At 46.8% G+C, this 26392-nt stretch overlaps 1 long non-coding RNA gene across 1 annotated transcript in view; it reads left to right on the top strand.

The window, feature by feature from the left end:
- The window catches only part of LOC106722127, a 219982-nt gene that overhangs the window by 74138 nt on the left and 119452 nt on the right, over nt 1–26392 (top strand). The window contains exons 2-3 of the long non-coding RNA XR_001357930.2: nt 1307–1399; nt 1667–1796. This is a non-coding gene — a long non-coding RNA (uncharacterized LOC106722127). The remainder of the gene's footprint in view (nt 1–1306; nt 1400–1666; nt 1797–26392) is intronic.

The raw sequence follows: 26392 nt of genomic DNA, 5'->3' as shown, positions 1-26392 counted from the left end.
CCCTCTCCCCCCGCCCCCCCCCCCCCAACTGGGCAGCTTGTTCTAGCCCCAGTCCTAATCCCTCATTGTGGGGGTGTTGATCTACCCCCGCCCCCATACCACTTCCCCCCCTCTGTCCACCACAAAAGACTTACTAGCTGGAGGCAGCTGTGTCCAGCGTGGTCGAGGACTGCTGCCTGTTTAGTCTATCGCTGAATCTCTGAATCGGCACCAAATTTTTGGATTCAAATCAACTGAATCAAATCAGGACAGTGATTTGAATCACAGAATTGAATCACTGTCCCTCCAAATTGGCCAAATCCAAATCGAATTCTTGCTGCTTCACACCTAGTGTTTATTTTAACACCAGGAACAAAGATTGAGAGGAAGAAGAGAATTTTTAAGAAGAGTCAAGATGTCTGTCTGTCTGTCTTAATTAAAATTTTACCATCTCTTAGTGCTAACCTTGGCAGCTTGATTCCCTGAAGAAGCTGCTGAGAAGATAAAACTTATTTTTAAATCTGTGAGAGTTCTTTTGATCTCCAATTATTGTGGGGCTTTCCTGTAGCCATTTTTCCCTGCCTGTTTGTTTTTTTGTTCCCTCCCTCCCCCAGAGTCCCTTGCTTTACTCAACTAAACTTGATCTGAGCCAGAGACACTTTTTATTATATTAAACATCCAAATAACCAAGTCAACATACACTACTCATGAACCCATCACATTCAGGCTTTCTCAAGATTTAGACCCCAGTTCAGCAGTAAGGTACTTAGGAGCATGTCTAATTTAAATATATGAACAACGGCATCAACTCCAGTGAGACTACTATGTACTTAAAACTAGACACGTGTTTAAGTGCCTTGCTGAATCATGGTTGTAAGGGGGTTGACGTGCTGCCCAGAGTCATGTTGCCTCCCAGCTGGAATAGTAGTGTCTCATCATTGTAGATTGTCTGCCATGCCTTTGGTGTTATGGGAGATATGCTTAGACACTTCTGGGAGACAACTGAGAATAGTTATGGACTCAAGATGTCAGTGATTCTTTGCAGGGCTCCACCATTCCCATCCCCTGCCCTCACTACACCTGATGTTCTGGGCATTGTTGATTGCCTGTAAGATTGATATTCCTATTCCTATTCCTGTTCAAAGGGCCCTTGACTAGGGTCCTTGTCTAAGTGGCTGTTTGCTCTGTTCTTCCCTGCATGGGACCCAAGACAGCTGTTTCTCTCTCTCCTGGTTCCCCCCGTCACCCTCCTGTGGCTGGGACCTACTCTCTCTTCCTCCTCCCCTCTCTGGGGAGTAACTTTGCCTATGTCATCTTCTTCTCCTAGGTCCCCAGAGTGGTTCTCTTCACCCGCCGGTACCGGACTCACCAGTCACTCAAGCCTCTCCATTGGCTCCAATTCCCCGCTGGGTCTTGTCAGGTAAGTTGCGAGGCCAGAGCTTTCACTTTGGCTCCTCAGTCGATCTCCTCCCCTCGCCTGTTTTCTTATCTTCTCTTCTTCCTCCCTTCCTCTGACCCCAGGATGCTCTCTCTGCATCCCTTAAATCTCCCTCTCTCCAAGTGGGTCTGCCATGGCAGCTTCCTATTCACTGCCTGCCTGACCCAGCTGTTCTTCCTTTGCTCTCCGGTGTGGTTTCTCTCTTTTTTTTCTCTTTGTTCTTTTCCCATGCCACTTTCCTCTTTTCAGGTTTGAACCCTGGCGGCTGGGTTTGCCGCGACAGCCTTTGATCTGCTGTGGCCCCAGCTGACTCCCCTGGTTGTTTTGAGCACGGCGTTTGATGTCTCCAGGTTTGCCATGGCTCTTCCTGCTCCTCAGGGTAAGTTTTTTCCTTTTGTTTCTTTCTCATTCTCATTTGTTTCTTTCTCATTCTGTCCATGGCAGGTGCTTCAGGCACCCTGTCACAATGGCCTTAGCTTTTAATTTACTGTACAGATGCAGGACATCACTTACATCAGAATTCTGCCATTTACTTCGGTGGGAGTGGGCTCAAGCCCTAAAACATCTGTGACGGGCTAGCTGGTTGGGTTTTAGCCCAGGGGTTTTGAAAGGGTAAAAGATGATTAGAGGGCTTGGAATTCCCTTTCCTCACCAATCAAGCCCCAGAGCCTCTCCCTCTATGTCCCCTGATTGGCCCCTTGGGTCACCTGGAGGGGGATAAAAGAGGCAGCACAACTGACTCAGGGGAGACCAGCGAGGGACCACAAGGAAGGAGTATCAAAGAGCTGGGCCAGCGGAGTGGGAGCAGTTGCCCCAGGAGAACCTGAAGGAGTGGGACCTGCAGACCCTCTGCAGTGCGGCATGCGGCCAGCAGGAGAGGCTCCCCGCTGGGCTCCAGGATCCCCTACAAGAGGCTGTGGCCAGCAGGAGAGGTTCTCCAGCTCCAGCAAGGATCTGAGCAGTGACCTGAGAGGTTCTCAGCTCTCCAAAAAGACGAGGAAGCTTGATTTGAGGCTGGGGCTCCTGGAAGGTCAAGACCCCTAGCAGCTTGAAGCAGTACCAGCATTGGTGTCTGTGTGGTAGAGTTTCTGCCTACCACATGGGAGAGCCAAGTTCAAGTCCCACTTGGGATGAGTGAAGTGACAGGGAGAAATTCTTGTTACAGTGGAAGGGGGTCATTGTGTCCCCTGCCCTGGTACCTAGGTCTTATAATTCTTGTTATTTGACGTTTTATATTTTGTGCCTTTTATATTTTGCCAACCAGTATTGTTTGTTCTGCTGTTTGTGTTTTATATTTTGTTAACCCTGTCTTTTGTCAACAGGATGAATATGTCTATGATTGTAAGTGTCTAACCTTTATTGAATCCTGTCCCCTCAGGGTGCTGTAGTGTCCCCTATACCCCCTGGTTTATACCTGTTATGTTTCTACTACTGTTCTCTCATTAAAAGGTATATGGTTAAGTCCCCATTAGTGATCTGGCTCTGCTCTGTAAGGGGAGGAGGATCTCTACACCCCCCACAATGCTTGTGCACCTGCTCTGATCCCTTCAGTTGGAGAGGGGGTACATCCTGGAGTACTGCCTGGGTTACACATCAAATGGAAGGAAAGGAGAGGAATCATGGTAAAAGCTTTGCAAATTAAATGCAGCTGTCTCACTGAATCTCTAGATGTGCTGATGCACACTTCAGCAAAGGGAGTTATAGAGATCCTTGCTATGCTGCTAGTTATATGCAATTATTATTAATAGGGTGTTATTTTTAGAAGGGGAGCTGGCATACTGTGTGTTAGGTGGTGATGATATGGAATTTGATTTGTATGAGGTACATTTGCAGCCTTCTATTAAAGCAGTTGTGTTTATGCTGGGAGTTTTAGATATATATTTACTGCAGTTTTTAGAGTAAGTAGAATGCCTTCTTGCACTAAAGTAATTTGATGTAAACATGGGCAGTGAAGTTCAAAGGAAAGAACTAATTTTCTTTTCTGCCATAGATTTCAGCATAACCCCAGACAAAGAACAAACCATTACACTATGGTGGCATAACTGAAGACACTTGTGTGAAGATCAGCTGAGATAAACAGGCTGCTGTTTTCTTTAAAACTGCCAATAACACTTCTGTGGCAAGAGTCTCTTGGTATGGGGATGGGTGTGTTCCCCATGTTTTGATTCCTTAGAGTAACACTCAATGAACCATCATGGCATTTTCTGAAATGGCAAAGAGTCATTGAACAAGTTGTTCTTGCCCTCAGCTAGTTCTAGTATTGTTGATGGTGTGTCTGTGTTGCAGGGATGTAGCATAGTTCTGTAATGATGATATATTTTAACATTTTATGAATGTTATCTATAAATATTTAACCTAAATGTGTTTCTAAATGTGTACATTTAGGCAGATACATACTTAAGCATGTCCTATAGAATGTTGGTGGGCATACAAGAATGCATACCCATATAAGGAGTAATAATGGTACAAAGTTAAATACAGCTGGCATAAAAAAGTAATGTGTATTAAAACATATATTTGGTATTTGGATATTATTTGTCTGTGTTTAGACAGATATTGGTGTAGTATCATTACAATGTACATGGATATGTACATAAATAGGTGGCTTACGATTTGTGGAGAAACGCTCTTACATAAACTATGAGTATCTATCTGTTTGGTGTAATGTTCATGAATAGTAGGCAGATATACAAAATTGTATAGTGTGATTATTATATACTGAAAGGTTGTAAGTAGCTGTAATATTTTTGTATGGGTATTTCAGTTCAGGACTTAGTTTATCTGTGTTGAGGTGGTGGTGTTTTTTTCTGGCATGTCTTAGTAAAAAGTCTAGGAACTGATTGTAGCAATAAGACAAAAGTGAAGTGTGGGAAGCAGAATATTGGATTTCACTGCCTGAGGGATAGTAAACACATCCATTCTGGAGTACAGTTTGTGAGGTAGAGAAACAAGATTTTTGGCTTTAGTGTTTCACCATGTCAAGCTGTTTCATTAGGATGAAAAAGTTAAAATCCTGGTTACTTTGAAGTCAGCGGGTGCATCCCCACATGAAAGGGCATGAGGTTGCCATGGCAAAAATAGCAGTGGCATATGCCCCTGCATGTGGGGTTGGCATGGGGTTGCCCCTGCACATGTGGCAAAATGTCCTGGGTTGGGTAGGGGAAGTTGGGGCTGTGGCAGAATGCCACCTCTGTCTCTCCCCAAAAACTGCTCTGTGGTTAACATGGGCCCTGCAGATGGCAGACATCCTATCTCTTTAGGTACCCTGAGTAGGATACATTCCTGAGGGAGGGGGGAAACCTGCTCCCTCTGCCTATGTGACTGACATCACATACCTGGGTGAGGGGCTTGGGCTCCCTATTATTCTAGAGACCCTGCCAGTTTGCCCAGCAACCAGTGATGCATTTCAAATTGCTTGGCTGGCAGCCAACAGGTGCTGGCCTCCATTAGACCAGGTAAATGAGGTCATAAGGGCTATATAAGTTAAGCAGTGCCCAGGAGGAGGGGAGTAGCCATGATCAAAACTCGGAGAGAAAAGAGCTGGACCATCTGAAATTTGCTCTTTCTTAACTCATGATCAGTGAACTGCCTGCCTCCAGAGGGAATCTCTACCTGCCTCTGGATGATACTTATGAGTAAGCTACTTGAGATGTAACTAGATATATAGCTTGCAGTATCTCAGATGTGTGATCAAAGGCTACCCCAGCCACCCTGTTTGCTCTATGGGATTTCTCTGATACTGCTCAACCCTGTACCCTATTCCAAACCTACTTCTTGTAACTAATAAAGTTCTCCTTTGTACCTATTGTGGGAGACTTATTGGAAATGGGTTTAGATTATACCTTGGGGTCCCCTTGGCTCGACTAATTGAGGGAGACCATTGTTTGTGCTTCAGACTGAGGGAAGCACCCCAAATTCTTGAAGTGGGTTGAGCACCCTTAGAGACTATTAGGTCTGTGTTTCCTAGGGGGCACAATGCCAGGATCAGACCTGACCCTGGGTGGTGGAAGCACTACTTCCAGGCTAGCAGGTGTGCTCCAGGAAGGGGGTTGGCTAGACATGAGGTGCCCCCTGGGAGGCACTCAGAGCCTGGAAGGTGGTTGGGGCACAGTGAGGTGGGTGGCTCTGCACAGGAGCACCCCATACTGGCCCGCCACAGGGGCCAGCACCTGTGCTGGCCCAAGCAGCCTTACCTGAGGTCCTGGGGGCCTCCCAGAGCAGCACCAGCTGCAGTCCAGCTGCTTGGAGCCTGGCCAGCAGCCAGAGCATGGCTCTGACAAGCCAGGCTCCCTTTCTGTGGTGCATGCTGCTGCTCCGCATGCTGCACCACTTTTTTCAGCCAGCGTGGTCTGGTGTTTTTGATACTGGGATCTCCCGATGTCAAACCCCTCCACAGCCACAATGCTAATTAATGGTGGGTATATGCTGTGTGTGGTTTGTGGTGCCTCAGACTGCTTTGAGATGCTGCAAACAGCATGTGCATGGTTGTGGGGGTGTGCTCAATAGGAGCTTTGAGTTTCTTGTAGCCAGGATTATACTCTGAATTATTTGAGACTTCCTGTGTCTGTTGCATTTGGGACTCAGTAAAAAACCAAAAACACAACCAATCCAAAAACAAAATCCTAACCCAATGAATTTAAGAGAATGTTGACAAATCACCACATGGATTGTTAAAAAAGTAATATTCTAATAAAACCCCAAAACTGAATGGTTTTCAGTTAGAGCTCAGATATGTCAGCACTTGCTGTCTCCAAACTACCCTGGCACTGACTTTCTCCTAAACTGATCATCTGAATAGGTCCTACTAATAGCCAATGAATAAAATATTTCTGCTTTTATAAGTAGATAAAAATGGAACATAGAGATCATAAGACTTATTCAAGAACATAAAGGTAGCCAGATCCAAATATGTGACCATAACCTGTAATGAAGTAGTGATTTTTTGGTTTTTTTTAATATATATTATCTATTATTTATCTATTATAATATAGTAGTGATTTTTAAAAATCTATTATAATATAGTCATCTTTGACACTAGTGTAACTAGGGGTGGGCACGTTGGACAGTAGCCCTGGGCACTGGTACAAAGAAGGTGCCAGAATGGTTGCTCTGGGTAGCCTGTGCTGTGGTGGCAGCAGAGGGTGCTGCTTATGTGCTATAAGATTCTGTGGCAATGCATCTTTGGGGTGCTTTCCACTTTAAGGGCTGCAGGCAGGCAGCCAGCAGGTGCTTGATTAGGGCGGCCATTTTAGGACCCAGCACACACAGGCTAGGGTAGCAGTCTGTTGCTAGCAGCTGAGGAAGTAACATCAGCTGGCTGAGCTACTGCTCCTAGAACAACTTGGAGGTAAGGGCAGGAACTATGGGGGTGGCTGGAGGTTCCTGGTCCTTTGCATGACCTGAAACTGTAGCCTGCTGGTGAAGAGGGGTCTGGCGGGAATGTCTGTGGTGAGATAACCCCCAACCCCCGCCCCCGCCCCCCCCCCCCCCCCCAGTGAAAGGTGGATAGGGGTACCTTAACTCTGGCCCCCACCATCTGGTGGGTAGTGTAGAGAGTTGTAGTAGGGGCCAGGCATGCTTATGAGGAAGCACCTGAGCCCAGCAGGGTTGTAAGACCTTGGAGGCCTGAGAGTGGGTAGTTTTTTGTGTTGGCCCACGCAGAGTAGGGTGCAATTGGGACACCTGAAGGACTGTGGCAGTGGGGTGCAGAGTAAGACCGTAGAGGTCGGCTTGAAGGGCTGCACCAGGGGCGTACTGAGTAGGGCTGAAAGGGCTGGTTTGAAGGGTAGTACGTGGGCCAACCCCAAGTGTGTGAGTAGAAACTAGTTGCCCAGTGAGGGGTTTGGGACAGAGGCACAAGGTGACACCACGTGGAGTAGGTGAACTAGTGGGATCTGAAGTTGCTGCATGCTGGACTGTGAGTAATAAAGCCTGATGACCCAAGGGGGTTGCTCAAAGGGAGTAAGAGCAGTAGAGAGTGGCCCAGTATTGGGCAGAGTGCAAGAAGCCCCTGTGAGAGGGGGGCAGCATGAGTGAGTGTGGGTGAATGAGGCTAACAAAGGACTGAGTTTGCTATGGCCTCAGACCGGGGAGCAATAATAATCTGGATGCCATCTGCAAGGTATGGGCTACAGTGTATGGGAGGTACAGAGCCATGGATAGTGCCCCATGGCATCAGGGCAATGAATGGGCAGCCTCCTGCTTTAATATATCATCATAACTTTCAAGTCATAGCAGACTAGTCAGGGCAAACTGCCCTAGCCAGGTGGGTGGGCTAACTCAAGATCTAGCCCCAGGAAAGCTCCCTGTCACAGATACTTTGGTGCTCTCTAGCACTTGGTCTGCTTTCAGCCCCTGGTTCTTGGGCATCTCTGCCCAGAGTGCCAAAACTTCTAGTTACATCACTGATTTTTTGGTGTATGCTAATACTATGCAATATTTAGATTGAAATAATAATTAGACCTAAAGAGAATGCAGTAAAACATCTGAAATGCCCCCCAAACACCTGCTTTGAACAATACAAAAATAAACCAATTCTAATCAAATTTAGTTCCATGATTTTTTTTTTGCAGGGGGGAGGGGGGGCAGGAGTATTGTTATGTCAAGTATTAGCTTGAAGCAGATAATAAAGGCCAAGTTATAAATCCCTCAAAAGTTTTTTACAAAAATTTGACTGGTCCCCAGTGATGCCATAATGCTGACATTTTCTGGGAGAGCTACAAAGTATTAGGAAGCAAATAACCCCTGGCATAACTTCATTGACTTTAGTATTTTGGTCTCAGGAGACAGCTGTGACAGCAGCACCAGAGTTTTATTATTTCTCTACTTACTAATTTTCTTGCTTGCTGCATTATAAACTGCTTATGTACAAGCTGATCAAAGTACTTAAAGACGGAGCTAATTTTCACTGACAATGAAGAAGTTGGCAGTAGACGGGTACTGAGTAATCAATTTTTCATTTAGGAATTTGCTTTTCTTTGTGTAGTGTTTAGTTTTGACTTTTACTTCCATTAACTTTTGCATTTTCTGTTCTTCCGGATGGGTTGAGATGCTTGGAAAATAACAGGGGAATGGAATTGTTCAAATAGCTTCAATAAAATGATTATAAGAAATTTAAAATGATACAGTAGCATCTGGGCAAGTAGATTTCGGCGTGAAGTACCAGTTAGTAGCCACTTTTTAATATGAGGTAAAACATACCTTCTCCATTTTTTCTTCTTTTCTAAAGAAAATTGTACTTGATAAATGAAATATTTTAAACAAACGATCCAGCAAAATTATGTGCGTTTAAGAAGGCTATCTAATTGTGTATTTAAATATTCCTTATAACTATATATGGGTGGATCTTGTTATGCTGCCCTGGACTATACTAATTTATATAAAATGACTAAATGTCTGACCTACATTTTGCAAAAATATCTGGTCCCTAAACCTCTTAGAGAGGGAGATACTTACATCTGACACCTTATAAGTAACTTGGATCAGATTATTGATCGGTACTGTATATATTGTTTTCCAGTGGGAGGATGAGATGGCGAGGCTAATCCATTATTGCAGCCATCTACCACTGGAAAGCAATAGCATTAATGATACAGATTTTCAATAGCTGATTTATATTATCTTGCAGTAAATACAACATACTATTTTGTCACCGCAATATTTAAAGCAATGCCATCAAGGCTGACAGGCCCCAAATTTGACCTGTTGTAATGCAGTTGCTATCTTGTGAACATCTAACGAAAAGCTGTCAATCTTCCAACCTGAGATTTAGGCTAGGGATTCTCATCCAGGGAGACCTGGCACCCTTGGGTGTCTTGGAATCATTTCAAAGGTGTCATGTGGTGCCACACAATGTTAGCACTATTAGGTGTGCAGAAATGATTCGCATGATAAACCAGAGACTTCAACTATGAATCTGTAATGTTAAACATCCTGACCTGTTGTGGTCTTTCTGAGTACATTGAAATAAAATAATTGTAGTAAAAAAACAAGTAAAAACTAAGTTCTGGCATTTTCAAGACGTGCCTCCAGTCTGTTGAGGGGTGCCTCAAATCTTAAAAAGGTAGAAACGTATTGGTTTAGATGTTTCTCTGGCCTGGTACTTAGAGATAATACTAGGAAGTGATGCAAGGCATTCCCTCCCTCACTGTCTAAGCACAGTTACTCTAGTGCTCTGTACACCATCCAGTCTAGAAGTGAGGGGTAAGACCATTAGAATCCTACTCTATGGGCAGCAACTATATTGAAAATCTAAGATCATGAATATGAATAATCCAGGAGCTGTAGGGCTGTGGTTCCTCAGTTGCCCGGGCTGCAAACACATGTTCTAGTTGCTCTGCCTATCTCCTGATCTACTAATGTACTTCTTGGGAACTGGCATGGACAAGAAGCAAATGTGAACACACGTTGGGTGTGTCTACATGAGACACTTAATTGTGCAGTGGCATAGTTTACTGTGTTAGTAAGCGAGTGGCTGTAGTAGGGGCAGTCTCCATGGAGTGGGCAGGTGACAGAGAGGCATGCATCCAGGCCCCCAATGCACTGGGGGAATCCCAGGGCATGGAACTCCGCCACCACCTGGAGGGGGGGGACTCACGCATGCAGAGGATGGTGTTGTCCAGCATGTCCTGGAGGGTGCTACACACCTCCAGAATGGCCTCCATGGTAGTGGCCTTGCCCACGCCAAACAGGTGGCCAACATACCATAAGCTGGTGGGTGTAACCACCTTGAGCAGGGTGAGGGCCAGGTGGGTGTCTGCAGGGAGGGGCGGCCACATGCTGGTGTTCTGCTGCTCTAGGTTGGTCCAGAGCTGCTCCAGGAGATCCCAGAAGGTGGTCCAGGTCATTCAGAAGGCCTCTACCCACTGCTCATCATCCCAGGTGTGCTGGATGATGTGCCAAAACTAGTACTGGTTAGCTCAGTGGGCCCAGAGGCAGCAGGGTAGAGGCCCAGGAGGGTGAGGGTGGCCTTAGGTGGTGGCATCCTGGAGCCCATTGCCAGTGTCCCTGGTGGGTCTGGTCAGGTAGATGGGGTGCAGGTGGCAGGTGCGTAGCAGCGGTCCTGGGATAGCATGTAGCAGCCTGGCAGGCAGTCACTGTGTGTGAGGGAACCAGGAGAGGTGAGATGGCAGTGGGACAGGTGGCACTTGGTGCAGTAGGCCAACAGGAGCCCAGGGCACTGGTTGTTGGTGCCAGGGGCAGAGGCTAGAGCAGCCATAGTATGGGGAGGCAAAGGTGGTGAGGAGAGTGCTGCTGTGTGCTGTCCCTGTGCTGGGCTTGTGCTGCCCAGATCTGGCCCCTGGCACTGGTTCATCCAGCCCGCAGAGCTCCCCATGACTGTGGGCATTCCCACAGACTGTGGCACTGCATGCTAAATGTGGTATGCAGGTAATGTGGGCCCTGATCCCGGTACATGGGGCTGGGTGGAGGTGGCATGGAGCCCCAGTCCTGGTGCATGGGGGCAGTGCAGGGCTTGATCCTAGCACACAGGAAGCAACCCTGCACCATTCATGTAGGCTTGGGCTAAAAAAGTTTAGTACTACTACCCTAGTCCATCCTTTTCGCATCATTCTTCTCTTTATATCCCTTCACTGGATCTCCATTTCTATCTTCACTCTCAATGGCCTTCATGGCCTATCAATAGCATAGATTCATAGATTGTAAGGGCTGGAAGGGACCTCACAAGATCATTCAGTCCAGCCCCACTGCACTAGGCAGGAAAGACAACTGGGGGTCAGGTGACCCCAGCAAGGTGACTGTCCAGTCTCCTCTTGAAGAGTTCTAGGGTAGGTAATTGCACCACCTCTGGAGGGAGCCTGTTCCACAGTCTGGACATGCTAACTGTGAAGAAGTTTTTCCTAGTGTTAAGCCTGAAACAGTCTTCCAGGAGTTTGTGGCCATTACTCCTGGTTTTCCCCAAGGGCGCCCTGGTGAATAGTTGTTTCCTGAGCCCCTGATGTATTCCCCTGAAGTAGAGGTAAGCTGTTACCAAGTCCTCTCTCAGCCTTCTCTTTTTTAGGCTGAAGATTCCCAGGTCCATCAGCCTTTCATCATATGGCTTGCAGTGCAAGTCTCTGATCATATGGATGGCCCTGCTCTGAACTCCCTCAAGCTTTACCACATCCTTGTTGAAGTGCAGTGCCCAGAACTGGATGCAGTACTCCAGCTGCAGTCTCACCAATTATGAGTAAAGTGGAAGAATAACTTCCTTAGTTTTGCTTGAGATGCATCGATTGATGTATGCCAGAGTATTATTTGCCTTGCTGGCTACAGCATTGCACTGATGGCTCATATTCATACTGTGGTCTATTATTACCCCTAGGTCCCTTTCAGTTATGGTGCTGGTCAGTTTGGCACTGCCGAGCCTGTAGGTATGTTGGAGATTGTTCGTCCCCAGGTAGAGCACTTTACATTTCTCAATGTTGAACTTCATCTGGTTCCAATCTGCCCAACTTGCCAGCCTGTCTAGGTCCACCTGTATCTGCAGCCTCTCCAAGCGTGACCACGCTCCCACATAACTTGGTGTTGTCCACAAACTTGGCCAGTGAGCTCATCACCCCTATATCCAAATCATTGATAAAGATGTTGAAAAGACCAGGACCAAGCACCGACCCCTGGGGGACACCACTGGCCACTTCTTGCCAGGACAACACAGATCCATGCATTAGAACTCTCCAGGTCCTACCCTGCAGCCATGTTCCTACCCATCTAACTGTCATGCGGTTAAGCCCACAATCCTTCAATTTTCCTGTGAGATCATCGTGGGATACCAGATCAAATGCCTTTTGGGAGTCAAGGTATACGATATCAACCTCCTCTCTCTTATCTATGCGGTGAGTCACCCGGTCGTAGAAGAAAATGAAATTGATAAAACAAGACCTGCCTGCAAGAAAGGATTCTGAATGACAGCCAGCATGGCTACCTTCTGCAAGCCTATGATACATAGACTCCTTAATGAATTTTTCCAGGATTTTCCCTGTGATAGAAGTTAAGCTAATTGGCCTATAGTTACCCAGGTCCTGTCTCCTCCCATTCTTGAATATGGGCACAACATTGGCCCTCTTCCAGTCCTCGGGCACCTCTCCGGAGTGCCATGAGTTTTGGGCAAGTTTCACCAGGGGTTCCGTGATGACTTTAGGCAGTTCTTTCAGTACTCTTGGATGAAGTTCGTCTGGTCCTGCTGACTTTTATATATGTCTAATTTTTTAAAATTGATTATGCACAAGTTCCAATGTCAATGGTGGGAATGATCACCTTCCTACTATGCCTATTCTGTGCCTTATCTGGAGTGATTTTTTTTTTTTTTTTTTCCCCCTTGGCCCAGTGAAATACCAAAGCAAAGTAGTCATTCAGGAGTTCTGTTTTCTCGTGAGTGTCGGTAACCAGCTGTCCTGAGTTGTTCACCAATGGCCCCACACTCCTGTTTGTTTTCCTTCTGTTCCCTACATACCTAAAGAAGGACTTCTTGTTGTCCTTGATTTCCATTGCTAATTTAAATTCACTTGCCACTTTAGCCTTTCTAATATGCTCCCTACAAGTGTGGGCTGTTGTACAGTCTTCCTTGGGCAATATCCTATCTCTCATTCATAGGTTCATAGATGTAGGGGTGGAAGGGACCTGAGCAGATCATCAAGTCTGACCCCCTGCCCTGGGCAGGAATGAGTACTGGGTTCATATGACCCCTGGTAAGTTTAAACTCATTTGACCCCAGCTAGGTAATTATCAAGCGTCCTTTTAAAGACCCTTAAGGTAGGAGCCAGCACCACTTCCCTTGGAAACTGGTTCTAGTTCCTGGCCACCCTGACTGTGAAGTAGTGCCTCCTGATGTCTAGCCTGAACCTCCTCTCAATCAACTCGTGGCCGTTATTCCTTGTTACTCCGGGCAGTGCTCATCCATTCCCCGCTGGTCCCCCCTGGTAAGTTTATAGAATGGCCACTAGATCCTCTATCAGCCTTCTCTTGTGAAGGCTGAACAGGTTCAGGTCCCATAGCCTCTCCTTGTAGAGTCTGCCCTGCTGCCCCCCTGATCATGCGAGTGGCCCTCCTTTAGACACTCTCGATGCTGGCCACATCCCTCCTGAAGTGCAGCACCCAGAACTGGATGCAGTGATGCAACTGTGGCCTGACCAATGTCACACATAGAGGGGGCGAATCACTTCCTTGGACCTGCTCATGATGCATCTGTGGATACATGAGAAGGTGCGGTTAGCCTTACTGACCATGTCCTCACATTGTCGGCCCATGTTCATTTTAGAATCAATAATGACTCCAAGATCTCTTTCTGCCACTGTGCTTCCGAATAGGGAGTTCCCCAGCCTATAGGTATGCTGCTGGTTCTTACTGCCCAAGTGCAGCACCCTGCACTTGTCAGTATTGAATCCCGTCCTACTCAAATTCACCCACCCCTGTAACCTGTCCAGGTCCAGTTGTATCCTGTCCCTCCCTTCCAGCGTGCCCACCATGCCCCAAATCTTGGTGTCATCAGTGAATTTGAACAGGGTGCTTTTCACCCCCTTGTCCAAGTCACTAATAAAGAAATTGAACAGTATGGGCCTGAGGACCAAGCCCTGGGGGACTCCATTGCCCACATCCCTCCAGGTCGAATATGACCTATCCACCACCACTCTCTGGGTGCAGCCCCCTAGCCAATTTGTGACCCATCTGTGTAGGCATCAATGCCACAGTTGCCTAGCTTTTTAATGAGAATGAGGTGGGAGACAGTGTCAAAGGCCTTCCTGAAGTCCAGAAAAACTACATCCACCATGAGACCTGCATCCAAGGATTTTGTGACCTGATCATAAAGCCATGCCAGGGGCGCCGCAATGGCCCCAGCCAATTCCGTCAGCACCCTGGGGTGGAGAGCGTGTGGACCTGCTGGTTTGAACACATCCAGCCCCTCCAAAAGTTCCCTAACTTGGTCCTCCCTGACCCTAGGCCTGGCAGAGTCTCTCCTGAATCTGTCCTGAATCCCAGTGGGGGAGATATCCAGGTTCCTGCTCACAAAAATGGAGGTAAAGAATTTGTTTAAAAAGTCTGCTTTTTCATCTGGTGCAACCACCAGATTGCCAAGCATATTCTGCACTGCCCTCACATTGCCTGGTGCTTTCTTTTTACTCCTTGTGTATTTAAAAAAGGACTTTTTGTTGTCCTTGATCCTTGTTGCTAGCCCTAGTTTCATCTCCGCCTTAGCCTTCCTAACAGCCTCCCTACAGAATCAAGCAATGGAGTTATAATCCTCTTTGGTGATAGCCCCTCCCTCCCACTGGATGGACACCTCCTTTTTGGCTTTCAGGTGTTCCTGAATGCCTTTGGTGAGCCAAGGGGGCTTTTGAGCACTCTTGCCCCCTTTGACTTGCGTTGGGACTGTCACCCCTTGGGCTCAGAGGATCGTCTCCTTAAAGAACGACCACTCATCTGAACACCTAGTTCCCCTACTCTCCAGGACCACAATGCCTCTCCTACCAATCTCCTCAACTCGTTGAAGTTGGCCATCCTGAAGTCAAGGGCTACTGCCTTGCTGCAGGCCCTTGGCACCGTGTGCTGGATGGGGAATTCTAGTAGACGATAATAACTATCGCCCAGGTGGTCAAGAACCTGGAGTCCCCTCCCCAGGTCATCGCCTGGGGCCATGACCAGGTCCAGCAGGGAATTCCCCCTGGTGGGACTGTGCACCTCCTGGGTTAGGTGGCGGTCTTGCCAGTCAGACCAGCAGCCAGTCAGACCTGGCTGACTGCTCCTCCTCGCAGATGTCCAGGTAGTTTAGATCACCCATGATGACCACATTCTTTGACTTAACTGCCTCTGCGAGCTGACCCGAGAATTCCTGGTCCAGCTTTTCCCCCTGGTTGGGTGGTCTGTAGTAGTCCCCCACTGTTAAGTCCCTTTCCCTGTGACCCCCTTGTATTTTGACCCAGAGCACTTCAGTCTGCCCCTCCTCTGACCCTATCCTGTTAGTTGAGGGCATGTATTGCTCTTTGACGTAGAGCACCACACCCCCACTTTTCCTCCCCGTTCTGTCCTGCCTATATAGTCTGTAGCCCCTAATGTTTATTGCCCAATTGTGGGTTGAATCCCACCAGGTTTCAGTGAGCCCTACTATGTCTGGGTTTCTACTAGCTGTCTGGAGGGAAAGTTCCTCCTTCTTATTCCCCATACTTTCAGCATTAGTCCTCCTTTCGTACCCCCCCCCCCCCCCCCCCCCCAATTCCTAGGACTATCCGGACCCTTGTCACTTACCTGGGTACTTCCTGTGCCCGTCACCTGTCTTGGCTGGGAGGTGTCCTCGTGTTTTCCTGTGGCCCCTTTCCCCGGCAAAGCTAGTTTAAAGCATGCCGTATGAGATCAGCCAACCTGGAAGAAAAGACATGCTTGCCTTTAGGGGATCGGTGAAGCCCATCCCACCTGAGCATGCTGCCTGTGCAAAAATGCGGGTCGTTGTCCAGGAACCCGAGGCCTGCCTGGTAGCACCAACTCTGAAGCTGCTGGTTAACCTCACTGTTGCAGGCCTTGTGTCGCCATCCGTGTCTACTTACTGGGAGAATAGAGGAGAATATCACCTGTGCCCCCGTCTCCTTGAGCTTGGCCCCCAAGGCCTTGTAGTCCTTCATGATGTGGTCTGGGTTGCTCCTGGCCATGTCATTCATTCCCATGTGGATTAGGACCATGGGGTACTGGTCCAAGGGTTGAATGAAGGCTGGGATCCTCTCTGTGACATCCTGAATCCAAGCCCCAGGCAGGTAGCAGATCTCCCATGCCATGGGGTCAGGTCAGCAGATGGGACCCTCCGTTCCCCTCAGGATGGAATCTCCGATGACAAGAACTTGGCGTTTCTTCCTCTTGGTGCTCCCTCTCTGTGCTGTCTGTGTCATGTGTGGAGTGGCACCATCCCCCCTGGAGACATCCTCTTCGTCCTTCTCCTCCAGGGCTGCCAGGGCCTCGTATCTGTTCCCAAGTTGTACCTAGGGAGCCTCCACCACGCTAGCCCGAGCAGCCCTGGTTCTGGTGGGCACCTTCTGCCACTCCTCTGCTGTGCGTCTCTCCTGTGGGGTCTGTATGCAGGAAAACTGGTCCTGCAGTGAATGGAAATAGGTGTCAATCTCGTTCTCTGCAGTCCTGATCCCCTGTAGCCTGCTTACCTCAGCCTGGAACTCCCCCACCTGCTCCTCCAGGGCCTGAAGTTGGGCACAGGAGGGGCAGGTGAGGGAGCCACAAGACCCCTCTCCCACCACTGACCCCTGGGTCCCCACCAGGCCACCCCCACAGACAGGGGGGCAGGGGGATGCTGACCCCACCATGAGCTCTGGCTGGGTGGAAGCCTCAGAGGAGCCCAGGGTAGGTGGTGCCACCAGGGCAGGACCCCTAGCAGTTGCGCTCCGCGTCCCTACCATGTCTGTGGAGCTGTGAGTCTTCCTCTTTTGCTGGAGGCTCCTTCCGTGTTACTGCTGCACGCCTGCCTTGTGCGAATGCCAGCGCAAATGCCAGCATGCCCTTACAGAGTGGGCCTGTTTTCGTGCTCTGTTTGCACGCAGCTTGGGCGTGCAGCTCCCTGCTGGCTCAGTTAAGAGGGATCCAGGGGGCTCCTCCTCCGGATCTTCTACAGCTGTGCTGGCTTCCCTGCCCCACTTACCTTTCGAGGATCTGCTGCTGCCGCCGCTGCCTCTGCCGCCACTGGTGAGTACAGGGGGCACATGTGTGCTGGAGGCACGTGTGCCCACTCAGGACTCAAGCCCCAACTCACTCGGGACTCGAGCCCCAACAATTCAATTCAGCATCACTATATTTACTTCTGCCATCTGCTGGCTCAGAATGCCAGTCTCCCTTGCCCAATTACTATGTTTTCTAACAAGTACCTGTATATTTTCTCCCAAAATACCTCTCATGCTTGCAAGAAAGAACTCATAAACACCTATGAGCTACAGCATTATCCTCTTGAAAACTCCCCTCTGCCATGATTCCTATAAAATTGCCAGTGGTTAGGCTGTTAATGCACTGAGACCTGTCATAGTGATCAGCACTGTCTCATTGTTTTCTTCTATTCCCCCACGTGCCTGTATCAATCTTTTTGTCTCTTGTCTGATACTTAATTATCTCCTTGTTCAGCATTTGTCCTTTGTCTAGCCCAATGGTGTCTTGGCTCATGAACTGAGCTTCTAAGCACCAGAGTAATTGAAATAATGTTTGTGGAGTGCAGAGTGAGGGGCTGACACAAAAAAAGTGTCTCTCTCCCTTCCATCTCAAGTAGCTTCTCCCTACTTGGGTGCCCCCCTTGAATCTTTCAACATGGAACCTGCACCGCTGTTCACGTTGCTTCTGAGTTTGGCCAAAAGTCCAAATTGTTAAATGGTCTGCAGATATGTATGCAAGTTCTGTGACATGCTTGCAAAGAGAAAGTTGCATTTGTTCAGGAGACTGTGTATATGCATACAAAAATTATTCTGCAGATTTAAATTCTAGGATTTGCAAATAGGTTTACCCATGGGGACAATGAATGTACTTTTGGAGGCTCTGAATGACAGTTGATTTGTACATATCCTGTTTTTAGGGAAACATTTCATGCAGATTTGTATCATGCAGTGGCTGCCAAGGATCTTTTACGATCTAGTGACTGAAGGATCTGCTAATTAAGAAGCCCTTAATTAGGTTTTTAAATGATAAACTCTAATAGTTCCAGTGCAGCTGTTATGAACTATCCAGTAAATTTATACCCAGTTGAAAGAAGCCATAATTATGTATTTATATAACAGACTTTAAGGACTATGAAAGATAAAGATTTTTTTTTTTTTATATTCACAATTAGAAAAATATGGGAGCAACAATAGGCCTCTTAAACCAATGAAAGCAAGGACATTCAGAGTTAATCTAGAAATCTGGTACTGAGTCTTACACTCATGGCACTGTCATTTGTTTTGAGGGGTTTCTTATTTATAGTGTACTGTAAGCTAGGATTTTATCCTTTTCTAAATTTCCTTGCTTTTCATGTGCAGCCTTAATGATACTTCAGCTAACTTTTATGTGGTTTTACTGTTCTGCAAATCCTAGCCAGAAGACTCATATTAGCTAACATATGCCAACTTCTTTCTTTACATGCTGATCTCTGGAGGTGTTAAGCGCACACAACTTCTATGAAGTCGGTGGGAGTTGAGAATGCTCAGTAGTTGGCACTATTGAACCGACATGACAACTTTTACAGCACACCTCAGTCTGGAAGTGTTGGTTTAGTACTGTACTGCTCTTTATCAGACATTCACAGTTACATCCTTACTCTGTCAATCTCCATTTTGGAAGAATTTGGGCCTTTTGCAGCTGCAGCAGGGCTGAGATTCAGCTAGGGGCTCTGCTTTCTGCCACAGTTCTTGCAGTTATGTCAACAGAAAGCTTTTCAGAATAGTGGCCCTTTTCTGTGAGCTCAATCCTGCCCTGGTGAGGTCACGAGAGGTGCTGAACACAGATACAGTACTTAGGCCATAGCTGGATTGAGCAAGTAAACATTTTATCACTTTAATTAAGAAATACTGCATGAAGCAAACTAAAGACAATTTTGATTGTGAATGTTATGGCGAACTTCAAAGAGTATTATACTGGGCCAATATACTTTGCCTCTTAGATGCTACATTTGGCTTTAGTGAAACTACCCTTGTGCTTAAAGTTAACTCAGTACTTAAGTACTTTGCTGAATCAGGGCTTAAGGCATTAATTAGAACTTGGCTCATATTTACTTGCAGGACTTTTTTTAAGTCTTCAGTGCTTGGAGGTTTAATTAGTATGCAGATAACCTCCTTGTATCAGGGAGAGGCTTCTGTCACTGAAGGTACTCAAACATCAAGGGTAGTACACTAGGCAGGAAGGAACCCCCTGAAGGCTTTCAACCTCTGTGGAGAATAATGATGTATGAGACAGGGATTCCTTTGGAACCTGAAGGGTACATGACAGACAGAATAATATGGGAGGAAAACACTGTCTTCACAATTGAGACTGATGGTCTCATCTTCTCTCCTTGTTATTGAGAAAGAGATGAGCTTTTTTATGAAGGACTTCATTTTGTGGCAGGCTCTGTATGTTGGACACACTGCCCTCAGTGGTAGCTTTCCATCCAAGGTGCACATATTGACAGGAGCCAAGGAACCCTTTGTGGTAGCATTTCAGTTTAAACCTAAAGTTCCTTCCAGCATTGAGATGCATGTTGTCAGGAATGACAGCTGCAACTAGATAATCTTATACCCTGCTTTCCCATCTCAAATGACTAGCTGGAGGGGAGAAAACCCAGAGTGGTACAGGAGTGTCAGCTTTATGAATCAGCTTTTCTAGCGCTTTATTAATTTCACTTTTCAGTGGTTACCACATGTTTGGAAAAGACAATTGATTTGTATGGATCTACGTAGGATGGAGAAAAGCTGGAACTAAAGGAAGTGTGAACTGACAGCAATGCAATAGTGCTAATTGACAGATAGCAAAGGCACTATTTAAAGACATTTTTCTCATTCTGTTTTTAAATTTTTTAAAAATGACCTTAAATCTATCTTTGTTTTGCTAATTTCAGAAAGGAGGGTTTTCATATATATTGATTTCAAAACAATTAATTGAAATCTCTGATGCTCATTGTAAATTATCTGATTTTAAAATATGCATTTGTAAAATACCAGCTTCTTGTGTAAGAAATGGAAAGACAGCTGGTTCAAAACTCTTCATGTACAAAATTGCAAAGAACCCCTACTATAATTCGCAGCCATGAAGTTTGCTTTTGCAATTTTTTTTGCACCTACAGCAGTCTGATTGTGGGTACAAAACTGGTAGTCAAGAGGTAGAAACAATCCAGTTCACCTCCATGACTCAATTGGTGGGTGCAAAATTGTAAGCACAAATTGCACCCACAAGTAGGTTGTTTTAGCTTCAGCCCTTTAAAAATTCACCACCCAAAGTGTTTGCAGGACACTTTAGAAACATATTTTTCTTGCATTATGCCCTGACTCCTTAAATTTCTGCAGAACTTAGACCTCACTGTTAGATTTTTTAGAAAAATAAACATATATGCCATGGTGAAGTCTCAGACATGAATAAAAGCTGATGTCAATCTTAAAGCAGACTTTTACAGCTATACATGCAGAGGTGGTGAAACCAAAGCAGTCTGAAATCTCCAAGGTGTGTTCTTCCTTCTTTAGATCAAAATAGTGCTGGTAAAGTGGTCAGTGGCACATGTATATGTCGTAACACGTGGTGCTTCTTATAGCAGTTAGAGGATCAATTGAACGGATAAATCCAGCAAACATTAAACATCTCTGGCTCAATACAAATAATAGGCAAAGCTGAAAAAAGCCTGCTGACAAGAAGAGTGGGTGCTGGTGGGTGAGTTGCTGCAGTTTTAGATCTGTTAAGTGTAGGTTTTTTAGCATTTTCATTATCTAAAAGTGGAGTGGTAGTTTCTTCACTCCTTCTGAAAAGTTAATAATTTACTCTGAACTATAGGGTAACCCACACTGATTGAACTGATTTGTAAAGCACTTTAAAGTGATTTCAGGCATGTATATAACTCCCTGTCTCTTGACTTCATGCTGTCTCAACTCTGTCCTCTCTGGATATGTCTACACTGCACCACACATAGGCATATGTTTATATGCTGTAATAAGGTCTGCTGGACTGGAGTCCAACCAAAGGTCCATCTAGCCCAGGAGCCTATCTGTCATAGAGGCAAGTAGCAGAACTTTTAAGGAAAAGTAAATATATATGCCATGTGTAGAGAGATTCATCCCCTGTCCTGCCCTCCCAGTTTCTAGCAGTCACGTCACAGGCTTACAGATAGCCTGAGCCTGGGTTCACATCCCTATGTCTGTTTAGTTCAGACACTGACAGCAATGTGATTGCAACAGGCTGGGCTTCAGTCCAGACTTCAAAAGCTTATCTGGTACCCCAGGTACTGGCTTTTAATGGCTGAAGTCCAGGCTGCCTTGATTACAATGCTTGGTATCTACGCTCAGTACATGAAAGCTAGTTGGAGTATGTCCATATGTGCTGCCAGCATGCCACTGATTGCAGTAGGCATACCTTCTCAGTAGCTGCAGTTCCCTTGGCTCTCATGGTGCTTAAAGGTACTGACATTCACTGTTTGGTTAGGGGAGTTGGGGGGTGGGGAGGAATCAAGCTGCACTTTAGAGCTGATCCAGGAGGAGCTGCCTGTCTGCAGCCTCTCCCTTTTGCACCCCCTTCCAGCTCTGGTGCTGTCTGTAGGAAGGGAGGGGGAAGGAGCTGTGGGATGGGGTTTGCTTAGCCTACCTGGAGTGGGGAGGGGGGCAGGTGGATTGGAACTCGCTGCCTGGGAGGGGGACCTCCAATCCACCTTCCCCCCGCTCCAGCTCAGTCTGAGCAGACCCCAGCCTGCAGCTCCCTCCCGCTCCCTTCTCCCCCTTCCCTTACTGCAGACAGCACCAGATGTGGGACTGGGATGCATCAGCCCAGCCCCAGTCACTCACAGGGACAGACAGAGCACCTTCACCTGAACTCTCATTACATGAGCGTTAATTTGTCATGCCATTGGGCACTTTTAAAGTGCTCTGCAGGGCACTTCTTTCAGGGCATAGCTGTAAAGTGCTTTCAAGGGGCTGATCATATGGCAAATGTCATTTCTGTCAGTGCCCTAAGTGACTATGTCCCAAAGTACAGGTTTTCTGGGGACAAGTAGGGGGAAAAAGGGATGACAGAAGTCCTGGAGGATCCCTCTTCTTCTTTTACCCAGGATTATTCTTTTTTGAATATTTCTCTCATTCCTTGGACACATGTTACTTAGAGCTGTGCGAGCACATGAGAACACAGATCCAGAGGCTAGGGACAGACATTACACACAAACTGGTTTAAATGATCAGAAACTGATTTAAACCTGTAACAGAACAGATGTTCAATGCACACTAACCAGTTTGAAAATGGCTGAAACTGGCTTCAGATAAACCTGGTTGAATGTAGTCTGATTTGGCTCAAACCGGTTTATGCAATGTCTGTCCTAGACCTCTTGCTGGTTTAGGATAAACCAGACACCCCCAGCATCCTGGCATGCTCTCTGGGCTGGGAGGGACTCTCTGCTCCACAGCAGGGTTGGCACCTCCCCTCTGCATCTGTCTGGCTTCCCCCTGCTAAGAAGGGATTGTTCTTCCTGCCCCTCTGCCTTACATAGACACCTCCGCATTAGCTAGCTAGCAGACTACATGCTGGCTACACTCATGCTGTTGGGAGACAATCAAGGCAGACAGGATTTTTGGAGCTGATCAACAGGTAGCTTAATGTCCTTCCTTGGAAATACTGTTTGAGAAGAACTATTTGCTCCCCACACCCCACTCTCTGTTAAGCACAAATTCCCCCCTCTCCTCTGCCTTGCTGAGAAGGTGTCTGTGTATTAGCCAGCAGACCACATGCTGGGTCTGTGCTGAATCAACAGGTGCCTGGTAATGTGTCTCTGTTGTTTTCTTAATGGGGCAATAAATGCTGAGATAGGGGTGATAAACACTATCAGTCCCCCTTCCTCCCCCCGGCTTGCTTGCCTGTCATTTTGCTGCAGACAGTATACAGAAGCAGGGAGGGAGAATGAAAAGATCCGTATCATCAAGAGATGCATACACTCCACCCCCCTCTTGCCTCAGAGTGCTAGCCTGGTGCTGCAGGCTGGCAACTCTCCTGCCCCTTGAGCAGGAAGCAGGGAAAAGCCTGTGATGGTGCAGGCAGGGTGGGGGTTTATACCCCTTCCTAATCAGAGCCTCCTGCCTGGCCCTGGCCATGCCCCCCTCAGCTCACCACTGGAAGGTAATGCAGGCCTGCTCTAGCACTCCCCAGCTTCTTGCCTGAGCCACTGCAGGCATGTTCCTGAATTTCCTCAGGCCAGAGAGACTGTCTGTATGGTTGGAAACCAGTTCAGCCTACCCAGGTTAGACTAACCTGCAAAGGTTGAATCAATTCAGGCTCAGGCTTCTTGAATGTCTATCCCTACCTAGAATGTTTTGGTCTGCTGGAGGCCAGATAATATGTTGATCATGGCATTAGGAGTGCCAGTGACAGAGAGAAAAAGTTGTAAGCTTCCTATTTATCTCTTCATAGTCTGGAAGTTATGAAACATTGAACCAAATCCATCACCCCTTTTTGATGTGAATAGCCATTGATTTCAGTGGGACTATTCACTTATGTAAGGGCTGAAGTACTGGGCCAAATAGGACCTTGGGGGAAATTCTGTATGTAGAAACAAAGTGCAAGATTGTTGAGGAATGTCAGCACTTTCCATGTATATACTGAATATGGTATTGCTTCTGTTGACTTATCCACATGGAGAAGTTACTGGTGCAGTAGGGTAATGTGTGAACTGAGGGTGCACTGACTACTTCATACTAAGTCCCTGAATGCACACTCTTAGTCAACATTACTTGTGGAGTAACTTGATACCATTTTCCAAATGGACTATGCTACCTTGCACAAAACATCTTTGCAGGCTCTAAGGAGTGTGATGGGTGATTCATATATGCTAGAGCCCCAAAGTGGGGCATTAGAGTTATGAAGCACACTGGCTCAAGTTTCCCTTTCAAAAGGAAACGGCATCAATTTAGATATTGGGACAGGAGACTTCCGGGACATCTAGGGCATGAAGGAGTTCCTCTTGTAGCTCAGAGTATTTTAAAGACAATATGACTGGTATGCTAATATCACTACCTACTGCACTGGCCAATATTATTCCAATATTTCCTCGTATTATCCCATGTGTCTGTCTGTATTCATCTACCTTTATAATTTATTTGTAAATTATTTGGAGCAAAGACCATCTCTTGTTCTCTGTTTGTACAGTGCTGAGCACAGTGGGTTTCTAGTCAGAATGAGGCTCCTGGATGCTACAGTATTTCAAATATTAATAAGTAGCCTATATCTTCTGAGGCAGGAAGGCAACTGAACTGTATTCCTAGTAAAGAGAATAATGAAACAGAGCAGCCATGGGAAAGGACTGGTGTCAGAGGAAACCTCTATGTTCTCTCAAGCCTTCCATTCAAGGTGGTTCTGTTGTTTGCCATATATATGCTGCTTTGTTTGAAGAACCATGCTGGTGCTGGGTGTCCAAGTCTGTGAGCCCTTGTTTTAATGTTATTTAATGTTGTTTGCCTTATGAGGAGTTACTGGTGGTTTGTGGTGGGGAACTGGAACCAGGGGCCTGGCCACAGCCTTCAGGACCAAACCACAAAACTTGCACAACTCATTCAACAACCTGAGTGTTTGCCTTCCCAGCTATAAGGTCCATGTCATCACTCAATCTTATACCTCTTCTTTTTCTGCTCTTGTGATTTGCATTTGTGAGGGGAAAGTTTTACATTATTCATTATAAATAAAACTAGCTGGTTCAAGATGTTTTGTTTTATTAGCTGCTGAAATTTTGTTACTACTTTATTTATCTTAGAATATATATTGTAGTAAACATTATGGTGACTAGTGTCTCAGTAAGTTAAATTGAATAGTGAAATTCTTAGTGAACTTCAGGGACTCTTCAGTTCTTCTTCCTTCCCTTGTTATAGAAAATGAACGTCGGTCATGAAAGTGGTGGTTTGCTGCCTACCCATGGAATAGGTAGAAAATAAAGCCTACCCAAAGTGAAGGTGAAATACAAAATTAAACATAGGAAGTAGTATTGAGCCAATTGCTATACAGTTTCTACTCAGGATAGCTTAGAGATATCAAGATTGGAGATGAGGAAGACTGTGTGTCTTGTAGGGGTGTGTGAAACGGGCCGTATTTGATATGGATTTGGATTCAGCCCAATTTGGGGGACAGTGATTCAATTCACTGATACAGATCACTGCCCCGATTCAATTTGTCCGAATCTGAAGATTTGATTCTGATTTGGAAAATCAGTGATTCGGCCATAGACACAGCTTTATATGTTTTTTCTACATACCTTGAGGTACCAGGCACAGCTCTTGAATGCTGAGATGGTGGGGTGGATGGAGCATCCCACAGGAGCTCAGGGGGCCTCTCTGCATACTTGGCGGTGGACCTGGAAGTGTACTGGACTTCCAGTCCACTTCCAGGTCCGCCACCAAGCACGTGGGGGGTGGGGAGGGGGCTGCACCTCCCTGGCTCGGCAATTGGCCATGGGGGAACTCTGGGTGCCTCCCCGAGACCCAGGAGGTACCAGTTGCTGGGGTCCCCCGCATGCTCCAAGGAGGATCCAGAAGTGGACTGGAAGTATTTCCAATCCACTTGCAGGCCCACTGTCAAGTGTACGGGGGACTGCCCCCACCACGCTCCCATGGGACACTCCATCCACCCCACCATCTCAGTGTTCATGAGCCGTGCCTGGTACCTTGAGGTATGTAGAACAAACATATAAAGCTGCGCCTATGGCCAAATTGTTGACTCTCTCTGAATCAAATTGGAGGCTTCGGTTTTGATTTGGAGAGGGAAGAAATGTAAGGTGGGGAGATGGGGAAGGAATTTCATAGGTTTCATAGACATTAGGGCTGGAAGTCAGCTGGGGTCATAGGATCCCAGCAAGATAAGCATCCAGTTTGCTCTTGAAGGTGTTCAATGTAGGCGCTTGAACCACCTCCGGTGGCAGGCTGTTCCAGACCTTGGGGGCTCGGACAGTAAAGAAATTCTTCCTTATGACAGTAAAGAAGTTCTTCCTTATGTCCAGCCTGAAACGATCTTGAAGTAGTTTGTGACCATTCGACCTCGTCATCCCTTGGGGCGCTCTGGTGAACAAACGTTCCCCCAGATGCTGGTGGTCACCCCTGATAAACTTGTAGGTGGCCATCAGATCACCCCTGAGCCTGCGCTTTTCCAGGCTAAAGAGCCCCAGGGCTCTCAGCCTGTCATCGTAGGGTCTGCTTCCCTGACCTCTGATCACGCGCGTGGCTCTTCTCTGGACTCTCTCAAGCTTCTCCACATCCTTTTTGAATTGTGGAGCCCAAAACTGGGCGCAGTACTCCAGCTGCGGCCTCACCAAGGCCGAGTACAAGGGGAGAATGA

The sequence above is a fragment of the Alligator sinensis genome, unplaced genomic scaffold (assembly GCF_000455745.1).
Source record: "Alligator sinensis unplaced genomic scaffold, ASM45574v1 scaffold674_1, whole genome shotgun sequence".
Lineage (NCBI taxonomy): Eukaryota > Metazoa > Chordata > Crocodylia > Alligatoridae > Alligator > Alligator sinensis.
This window is presented reverse-complemented; position numbering and strand designations above follow the sequence as displayed.